This window comes from Eucalyptus grandis, chromosome 5 (genome assembly GCF_016545825.1).
Source record: "Eucalyptus grandis isolate ANBG69807.140 chromosome 5, ASM1654582v1, whole genome shotgun sequence".
Lineage (NCBI taxonomy): Eukaryota > Viridiplantae > Streptophyta > Magnoliopsida > Myrtales > Myrtaceae > Eucalyptus > Eucalyptus grandis.
In genome coordinates this window covers 50,830,319-50,840,948 of record NC_052616.1, presented here as the reverse complement: position 1 = coordinate 50,840,948, position 10,630 = coordinate 50,830,319, and the positions used below count along the sequence as shown (strand labels likewise).

The window sequence follows — 10,630 nt, the reverse complement described above, 5'->3', positions numbered from 1 at the left end:
TCGGAGGGTCATGTTGTCGCTCCAAACCGGGTCGTCGTCTTTCAGGTTGACACTGTCACAAGCAAGAAATAACGACATTGCGATCGAGTCGAAAATATTGCTAATTGAATCAAAATTAGACCGACCAATTTACCTGGTCATGTACCACAGATAATCACTAGCACCATTAGCATCTTTCTGGTCTACAAGTCGATGAGCAGCAACACGTCCCTTTCCGAGCGTGACCTGGTCGTCCGCGATCTCGGGCCTCCACGTCCAGCTCAAGGACTCAGGTTCGCTCTCGGCCTTGTTCGGCTCCATCACCATCACTGAACTTTGCACATTCACCTGGAAATTTTTCCCGATTAAATTACATAAAATGAAAATGTAATTTCAATATCTCGAAGGCGATCGATTGATAAAAATTTACCGACCTTGGCGGTGTTGTACCCTTCGTTCTGGCAGTCGGGAGGATGCTGACCGACCACGCCGGGACCGTGAACTGCTTGCCTTGGAAGACGAAGGTGGCGTCGAAGTCGAGTTCGTGTTCCCCAGGAAGCAAGTCGATTGCCCCGGTGTTGCAAAAACCGTGGCCTAAACATACGATGCTTCGATAAATACGTATATATTTTTACAATAATTAATTTATTATACAAAGTAGGTGTTCATCTTACATAGACCGAGTTGCCGAGATCAACGTTGGTGATGTTGCCAGTGGTCAGGGTGCCCTCGACCGAGTGCAGCATATCATGCAGCTCCTTCAGATGACCCCATTTCGGCTGATTTAGATTGCCTAATGCAATTTTTTTTTATTTAAAGATAAAAGATTAGTCAACAGTGATTAAATTAATTTCTTGATGCCACGGATATTTATAATTATAATTCACATTATTGACATTATTATGCTTACCGTATTCATCGAGAGGCGCATCGTAGTCGTAGGAGGTCGTGATGTATGGGCCCCCGGCTGTTCTACCGAAATTGGTACCGCCATGATACTTAAAATCGAGGAAGGGCAAAAAGAGAGGAAAATCAACAATTTAGGTAAATATCCGAAATATAAACGCAAAGAAATATGCAAGATCGTTGTTAGGATTTACCATGTAGTAATTTTGGAATGTGCCTCCGGTCTGGAAACCTAGCGACGGAGAACGCCAAGTCCTCCGCCGTCCTGTGTGGGTCCACCCCGCCCCAACTCTTGAACCTAAAATCGCATTCCAAAAGCATAAGATATTGATCGGGAATGTTTTCTCGAATTAAAGAAAGAAATTGCGAAATTAAATAAATAAGTTAATTGAGACGAGCATACTCACCAGCCGGTCCAGTTTTCAGTCCACATTTTAGGGCTGTCGGGATTGTTTGGAGTGAATTGGTCGCAATACCAACCGTTACACGTGTTAATCTGATCGAATAACCACAAATTATTAGGTAAGGATAATTAAAGAGCCTCATTCTACACGATAAATTTTAGAATTTTTGTGATACTAAATACAATTGAAAGGACATTGAGATCTAGTGTTTAAACATGTCGAAGAACTAATTCAAGAAGAATCTCAAATAAAATATCGAACCCTTTATGATGAGATAAAGCCTTATCCTCCTTTATTATAGTTGGGATTGAGGAATAAAAAAAATTAAATGTCAAGATGTTATTATCATCAAAATTAAACACATTAAATGACAAAATAATCAATACATTAAACCAGCTAATAAGTTTAATGATAGTAAATATTATAAGATAATGGCATCTATTTCTTCTTCTTCTTCTTTTTGCAAGTTAATCAAACCTATTTTTGCAAATTTAAGGGAATGCTCTGGCATAGATTCGGGTTTCACAAATTAATCGAATAAATGATTCTTTCTAAGCCGAGCCAAGTCTTTATCATAGGGAAAATCAGTGCAGATATGGCAGCCATAAATATAGATCTAAAAGGAGATGAACTCTAAGAATAATTTCTTACCAAAAAACTCTAAGAATAATTAATTTGCAAAAGTAGCCAAATTTTCAAATAAAAAGGTGTGAATTTTACCATGGGTTGTGGAGCGTCGCTTGTTGGCACATAATCCACGGAACACCGATGTCTTGCGACACAGCCATGTTCGCACACCAATCGATATAAGCTTTCCCAGCATCTCCATAGGCAGATATCACATTGCCGTACTCGTTTTCAATCTAATAAAATTTGAAAAAGAAAAAGATTTCATTGGCTTAATAATTTCATAATTTATAGGCAATATTGCTAGTTATATCTACTTCAGAAAATGGAAAATAAAATTCTTGCACCTGAGCAAGGATGATGGGACCTCCCTGTGATGCGAAAAGGCTCTCCTGCTTTCGCCATGTTCACGATCAAAGTCGTGAAGTTTTTCATCTCGTTCTGAAATTAGAAAGCAACATTATTTTTTTTTCATATTTGAATATGAGTATTAAAAAAAAACATTCATAGCGTGAAAAATAATAAATAAATAAATAAAACATAAACTGACCATGAAAACATCATTGGCTGTTCGCAACTTGACACCGGGCAGATTGTGCAACCATACGGGGAATCCTCTAAAACAAGAGTTATGCTCGATAAGATCATCAATATTTACAAAATGTGAAAAGAAGAAGAAGAAGAGATTGATACCATAAAAATTTTTAAACCACGTCCGAACCTTTTTTTATCACAAAAAATCATAAACATCAATTTTTTTTTGTCATATATAATATGTTATACCTGTACAAATTTAGATTTTTTTGTAATATAAAAATTTAAAATTTTCGATGACACAAGTAAGCATAGTTTGAAGTCTTTTATGGTATTTGTCCAAAAATTATATGTACACTTGTGCTGCTCAAAAACCATGAGTGTAGAAGCGTTTTTAGATTTACCCGTAATTCCATTCCGCACATACGTAAGGTCCAATCCGGAGAACCGCGTAAAGACCTGCGTCCTGCACGGTTTTCAAGAACCTTATGAGGTCCAAATTCCCGTTAAAATCGTACTGACGACGAGCCGGCTCGTGGACGTCCCAAAAGACGTATGTCTCGATCGCATCCAATCCGCCTTCTTTTGCCTTCTTGATCAGATCGGGCCACATCTACCAAAAAAAAAATCACAAATAAGCAGCCATCCTTACATAGAGAAAGAAGAAGAAAACCTTTTGAATAATTAAACAAAAAAAAACTCGCCCGAACGGATGGAAAACGAGAATTACTTCGGCAGTCGACCGCGGGTAGTGAATGGAGCCGGACAACAAAACCCTCCTCTTGCCATCGATGGTGATGGCTCTGCCATCATGAGACTTCTACAGCGTGCGCAGATGAAAGGAAGAAGAAGAGAATAGCCGAAAGAGAGAGCACGACCTTGAGAGAGCCATTTTCACCGAAGTAAATACTAGTTTGTTGAGAAATTCGTGCTTATATAGGAGTCGCGACTTCTCATTTTTCGAAAAGCTTATCCAGTATATTGAATGGAGATATCGGGACGTAGAAGACCTTATCCGGTTCTTTATAGTTGAATGAATCTGGCAATTTTAGATTTCCTTTAATTTACTTTTCTTTTCCGAACCAAGGCAAACTTAAATTTGCATTGCATTTACTTCGAAAGAAGGAAAAAAGCAAAGTAAAATATCCAACTCTTGGAATGACTTTATTGTGTCAGTGGTTACACAATTTAAGATTTAGAGACTTTTGCGCATTTCTTTTCTATTCAAATTTATTGCTCAATTAGTATGATATAACAATTTAAACTAAGATAACACGCTCTAAATGGGGGGAAATGCCAGAGGAAAAGTCCTTCTGTCATGTTCTAAGTCTTTTCTAAAGTGTACAAAATAAGATATTGTATTGAACTTACATTCAGTTAAATCGAACTCATTTTTGGAATTCAAAAGTGCAATCTCAATCTCTAATCTTGAAAAGACTATCGACTTCATTTGTTCGAACTTAAGAGAGATTAATTATCTGGTTCACTAATTTGAACTCAATCTTCTAATTTGAACATATCTTGTTTTAAGAAGTTTTAATTTGTTGATCGATGATCTTCTCGTTAGACAGATTAAGAGGTTAATCTTTAATTTTATTTAATAAAATGAAATAAATACACTGAAAAAAAAAAACTTAAGCAATTTTTGCTTTCTAGTTTTTGACCTCAAATTTCCACGCATTATTCTTCACGAAATATTCAATCTCTTAAGATAATTGCAAAATGAGGATCGTTTCACTAATGAAAAATAATGTAGTTGTCTGAACGAATTTCTCCACTCAAATAACCAAATAAATATAGAGATACATACTTCATTTTATCTTTAGCCAACTGAGAGATGCGGTTAGAGTATCTGATTTAACTTTTTGCAGATTTTGTCTAGATATTCCAAAATTATAATCACGTTGTTAAATGGATAGAGATATCGGGGGTTTAATTATCAAAAAGAAGTATTCTTAGGTTCCCTTTATTTGAGAAAGTAAATGATTTAGAATATATTTTCCTGAAATGGTGAGACAATAGTTAATGAAAATCTTTATTCATTAAAAATGATAAATTATGTCAAACATTTTCGTAAGTGATGTAAATATTTCTCGCTCATTCATTGTTGTAAGTGATAAAGCAATCATTTAAAAAAATCCAAATCATTCATCTTCAAATAAACCAACAGAATCTTATTTAAATTGCTTATATCGGCTAATATATCTGAAATCTAACATATATGAATGTCAACAAGAGCTAACGGAAATATTGCTAACTTTTCTTGAAGAATTTCTCTTTGCATTATTTGATTTAGGAGCTTTAGGTAGCCATAAAACTGGGAAAGTTTGGCAGCTAATCAAAGGTCCTCATTTGCTCTAAACTATATCGACATTCAACACCGGTGTGCTACCCATAAAGAGAGAAAATAGTCTGGTGAGAAATCTCTCAATCTGTACATGAATAGAAATAAGATATTTTTATTAGAATTTGGAAATTATTATTTAGTAGATGTGGTTTAACAGCAATAAGAAAATAATTGTTGAGGTAATAAAACTTACACGAGTTTTGTTTATCTCAAAACTTAGATGTTGGTTAGAACATGCGAATTAAAAACTATGAAGATGCGAGGGAATTAAGATCATGAGTTCAATTCAACAAATTCTGTGAATTGTGAGAAGGTCAAGAGGTTATTGTCACGGAAATCGCCTTTCAATAAATACATAGAGCAATAACAAAAATAAAGAAAGAGGAAACTCTAATATTACGATAATTATTGCCTCATTGCCCATTTTACGAAAATAATTTGGATTCTAATGATAGCCTAGTCTATATTTGGTCGCCCGATTTCTATCCAAGCATGATCGGATAGGATAGGATATTGAAATCCTAAGATTTTCTATATCCTATTCATTTCTTTGTAGAATCACGTATTAAACGATGGTAGAACCTTCGTTTGTTCTTTTGGGCCAATGATGATGGGCCAAGAGTACCATTCCAGTAAAGAGAAAAATGAAAGGTCATGATCTTCATACATTAGGTTAAAATCTATACGTACACTTGTACGCCAAGCAAGGTCGCTTCTGAAAAATTATGCCATAAATATGTGTGTATGTTTGGACTTGTGGAAATCAATTTATATATGATGCCATTTATCCATAATTTCGTTCTACACAAACAAATGTTTAAATATGCTGAAAACGTAATCGGAGGATATCTTTATACATGATAATATGCAATCATAGTGGATTCTGGTTATTTCCATCTATGTTATGCTGCTTTTTATCGTTTTCTTTGGGCAAATTATAATTGAGTTATCATCTATATAACATGTTCATAATTGATTGGACAACTTTTACCCTAAAATCAAGTTTAGTAGTAATAAAACTTATAGTTTAAGTGATTTAGTAATATTTTCTTTTTTTTTTAACTTTAAAAAATCTTAAATTACAAAAAGAAGTTTTTTATTTTTATTTTATTTTTTATAATCAATTAATAAAACTCGTGCAACCGGATGGTCAAAAACAAGCATTACTTCGGCCATCAATTGTGGGTAGTGGATCGAGTCGGATAGCAAAACTTTTGCCAATGTGAATTGAGGAGAAGAAAGATCGTCTTGTGCAACTCTATTCGCGTGTTCAATCTTTTAAAGAAAAAGCATGGCTTTATTGAGAAATTCGTGCTTATATACTAATTTTAGTTTCTCATTATCGAAGAGCTTATCTAGTAAATTAAATAAAGATATCATGGATATACATTAAACGTTGAAAATCTTATATGTCTCTTCCTAGATAGATAAATATTTGATTTTATCCTTAGTCCCACTGAGATTTTGATTGGATTAAAGTATCTGATTTCAATCTTTTGTTGTAGATTTTGATTGGATTTTCCAAAATTATAATCAAGCAGTTAAATGGATAGAGATATTGGGGTTTAATTATTACTAAGAAGTGAATATAATTAGCTTCATTTGTTTGAGAAAAATGAATGATTTGAAATGTATTTTCCTAAAAATGGTGGAAATAATTAATTAATGAAAATATTTTTTCATTATCAATGATAAATTATGTCTCATTTCCGTGGATGATCAAAAATGTTGTTCATTCATTTTTGCAACTGATAAAAGCAATTATCTTTTGGTAAATATTTTTAAAATTATTTGTCTTCCCAAAAAAAATTGAGTCTTATTTAAATTGTTTATATCAACTAATATATCTAAAAAATTAACATATATGCGAGGCTCGATGCCACCGGGCACTGGGAGGGTCGTGTGATCTCAAAGGGTGATCTCCGACGGTTCTTCGTTTAACAAAAAAAAAATTAACATATACGAATGTCGATAAGAGCTAATGAAATGTTAAGGAAACTTGCACATTATGACGTAAATATCCCAAACTTTTGCCAATGTGATAATATGCTATGAATAGAACTAAAATAGAGGCTATATAGGTATCACACTCGTATAAGTTTGGGATTTTCACACAAACAAAATTGAAATATCTGGGTCATAGTGGACATAATTTGGGATTTTCTTGTGATATTTGCCAAAATATCAATAACTTTTCTAGAAGAAGTTCTCTTTTTCACTATTTTATTTAGCGGCTTTAGGTGTAGCCATAAACTGGGAAATCTCTCAATCTGTAAGCATGAAGTAGAAATTATAGCAAGATATTTTATTAGATTATGGAAATTATTATTTAGTAGAAGTGGTTTTGCAACAATAAAACATAATAATTCTCAAGGTAATAAAACTTACACAGTTTTTGTTTGGCTAAAAACTTAGACGATGATTCGCACATGCGTTTCTCAAAACCTTGCAACACGAAGATGTGACGAAATTAAGATTTAAAAGAAAATCCTGTGAATGGCGAGAAGGTCAAGAGGTAGAAATCTCCTTAAATAAATGCAGAGAGCAACGAAAAAAGGAAACTCTATTATCACGCTAATTTAAATTACTGCCTCATTGCCCATTTTACAGAAATAATTGAATTTCAATGATTGGATTAGGTATAAAATGATGATTAACCTTACTTGTTCTTTGCGCCGATGATGATGGGCCAAGAGTACGATCCAGCAAAGTAAATGCAAGGTCTTAATTTCGACCCAAAATAAAAATAAAAATGCAAGGTCTTAGTTTAAAATCTATACACACACTTGTACGCAAAAAAGGCCGCTTCTAAAAAATTATGCTATGAATATGTGTGTATGCACTTCTGAAAATTAATTTATTCATGATACCATTTACCCATAATTTCATTATGCACAAACGAATGATGCAATAGAAAAAATGCATCAAGACCGCATCTTAAATTTACTTTCAAGCTTCCTAGTGGAAAGCATACAATCTCCATCAAACTTTATAATTTATAAACATGAATAAACATTTACTAAAAAAATCACGAATAAATAATGGTTGAGTAGAGAAGAAGAAAATCTTTCAAATAATTAATCAACAAAACTAGCGCGGACGAATGGTCGAAAACAAGCATTAATTCAGTCATCCACCATGGGCGGTGGATCGAGCCAGACAAGAAAATCCTCTTTTTGCCGATGATGGCTCTACCGCCATGGGAGACCAAGAAAGAGAAATGAAGAAAGAGCATGATCTTCAAAATGCCATTTTTGAACGAAAAAAGCATGAGTTGTTGAGAAATTTGTACTTATATACTAATAACAGTTTCTCATTTTTCGAAAAATTTATTTGATAAATTGAATGAAAATATCACAGATATAAATTAGTTGATAACCTTATGAGGATGACTGATTCCAGAAATCGTCTCATAGATTTCCATAATTTATTCATTTTCCAAACTTAAATTTGCAGTGCGTCTATTTTCAAAATAAGGAAAAAAGGAAAGAAAATATCCAACCCTTGCAATGACTTGTTTGTGTCAATGGGTACACAAATTAAGTTTAAGAGACTTTTATGTATTTTTATTTAAAATTATTGCTCAATTAGTATGAAATGAAACAAATTAACTAAGATAACCTGCCCTAAATGGGGTAAAGATAACTGTTTTTTGAAATTTAACGTGGAGGCTAACCGGTGCTGATGTAAATTCACCTTAAACCAAAAAAAGAAGCCAAGAAAACTAAAGTGTACAAAATAAAATATTGTACTGAAACAACATTTAGAATAATCGAACTAATTTTTGAATTCAAAAGTGCATATCGTGTTGTTGAAAAAGGCGATCCGCTTGCTTTTGTTAAAACTTAAGGGAGATTAATTATATGATTCACAATTTGAACTCAATCTTCTAATATGAAAATATCTCATTTTAGGTAGTGTTAATTTGGATCGATGATCTTTTTGTTAGATTGGTTAGGAGGATAATCTTCAATTTCATTTAATAACTTGAAATAAATGAACACGAAAACAAAAGCTGAATCGATTTTTGCTTTCTAGTTTTGACCTCAAATTTCAATGCATTAGTCCTAGCAAAATAATCTCTCTTAAAATAATTGCAAAATGAAGGCCTTCTTAGTATTAAAAAAGATTTAGTTCTCTGAACAAATTTCTCCACTCTATAACCAAATAGATAGATGGATAGATATTTGAGTTTATCCTTAGCCCACCGAGATATGCGGTTAGAGTATCCGATTTCAATCCCTTTTTTGCAGATTTTGATTGGATATTCCAAAATTGTAATCAAGCAGTTAAATGGACAGAGATTTTGGGGTTTCATTATTACTAACATGTAGACTTAAGCTTCATTTATTTTATGTAAATGAATGATTTGAGAAACAACCGAACCTATATTGTCTTTAACTGAGAGAATCTTATTGTTTAGATGTCCGGCTTGACAAAGTTGTGGAAGAATTTCGTGTTTCGATCACCCTCTTTCAACCATCTAACTCGGGATTTCTGCTTATAGAAAGATTCTTCTTGGCCTCGAAGATCTACAAAAGTCCGACGCCGGCCTTTCTCCAATTCAAGAAGAGTGATATTATTGGGGTCCGAGTGCAAAAGAAGCTGGGTAGAACGCAAGACCTCCCTTGCTTCCAGAGTCCTCATCGAGATGTCTGAAAAGGCTTCAAGCTTGAGTGCTTTTAGGCGGCACTTTAGGATCTTCATCTTGGAAACCAGCTTATACATGGGCCTCCCCCAAACATGGCTGTCCCACACTTGACGGACTGAATCACGGAAGTTAGGGTGATCAGCCCAGAAATCAAAATATTTAAAGGGCTTCCTTCTCGAACTTGGATCAACAACCCTAACTACCATAAGGGTGTGGTCTGAAATTCGGGATTAAGAAAAGACGCTCCGAAAAGGAGAAATCCATTCTCCATTTAGTGTTGATTAGCACCCGGTCGATTTTCCGCATTTTCCTGCCTAACCCCGAAGAAGTGGACCAGGTAAAACGAAGACCCGTGTACCTAAGGTCCTCAAGTTCCGTTTGATCAAGGCAGAGTCTAAAGTCATCAAAGCAAGGAATCCAAGAATTAGAGCTCCCGAATCGATCCGTAGGATCCTTAATTGCATTGAAATCGCCTGCAACGAGCCAAGCAGTATCTTGAAATAAATCATCACAAAGAATAAGGTCAGCTCACAGAGGCCTACGACGCACAAAAGTGTGCTCCCCATAGACAGCAGAGATGCAACACATAAAGTTAGAAGAAATCCCCTTCAAACGCCCATGGATAGCTTGGTCATTTAGAGAAATCAACTCAAAATTAACGGAATCTGGGTTCCATCCACATACGATTCTGCCACGCGAAGAATGATCATAATTCGCGAGCGCTCCAGCCTCTCAGAGGGTAGACGAAATAGAAACAAACAACGGCTCGGGGACTTTAGTCTAAAAGGCCAACAAAACTAAGACTATTAGAAGCAACAAACTTTCTAATCTCAGCCCTTCTAACAGGGTTCATCATCCCTATGATATTCCAAAATCCAAAAAACATGATCCAAGGAAAGAAGAGAACTACCTCCGCTTGGAGGACTTGCGACTAGCTTTAGTCGCCTTCAGGACCACTGGTAGCGTCGATCCAGGTGGGTCAGGAGGTAGCTGGAGAAGTTGGTCCCGTATCCCAAACCCAGCAGATCCTGAAAGAGCTCTAGGAGAGGGAGGCTTGCTTGGGATCTCATCCTCATCGCTAGATGAAGCAAAACCAGTGATTTCATCATTCGGGTTCTCAAGGGGCATGATAGGAGTTGGTAACGAATCATCAGCATCATGGTTTGAAGACACAAGACTGCC

The 10,630-nt window shown here is 34.9% G+C and overlaps 1 pseudogene; it reads right to left on the bottom strand.

Moving 5' to 3' along the window:
- Nucleotides 1–9,654, bottom strand: part of LOC120293997 — a 9,845-nt pseudogene extending 191 nt beyond the window's left edge.
- Nucleotides 9,655–10,630: the final 976 nt, after the last annotated feature.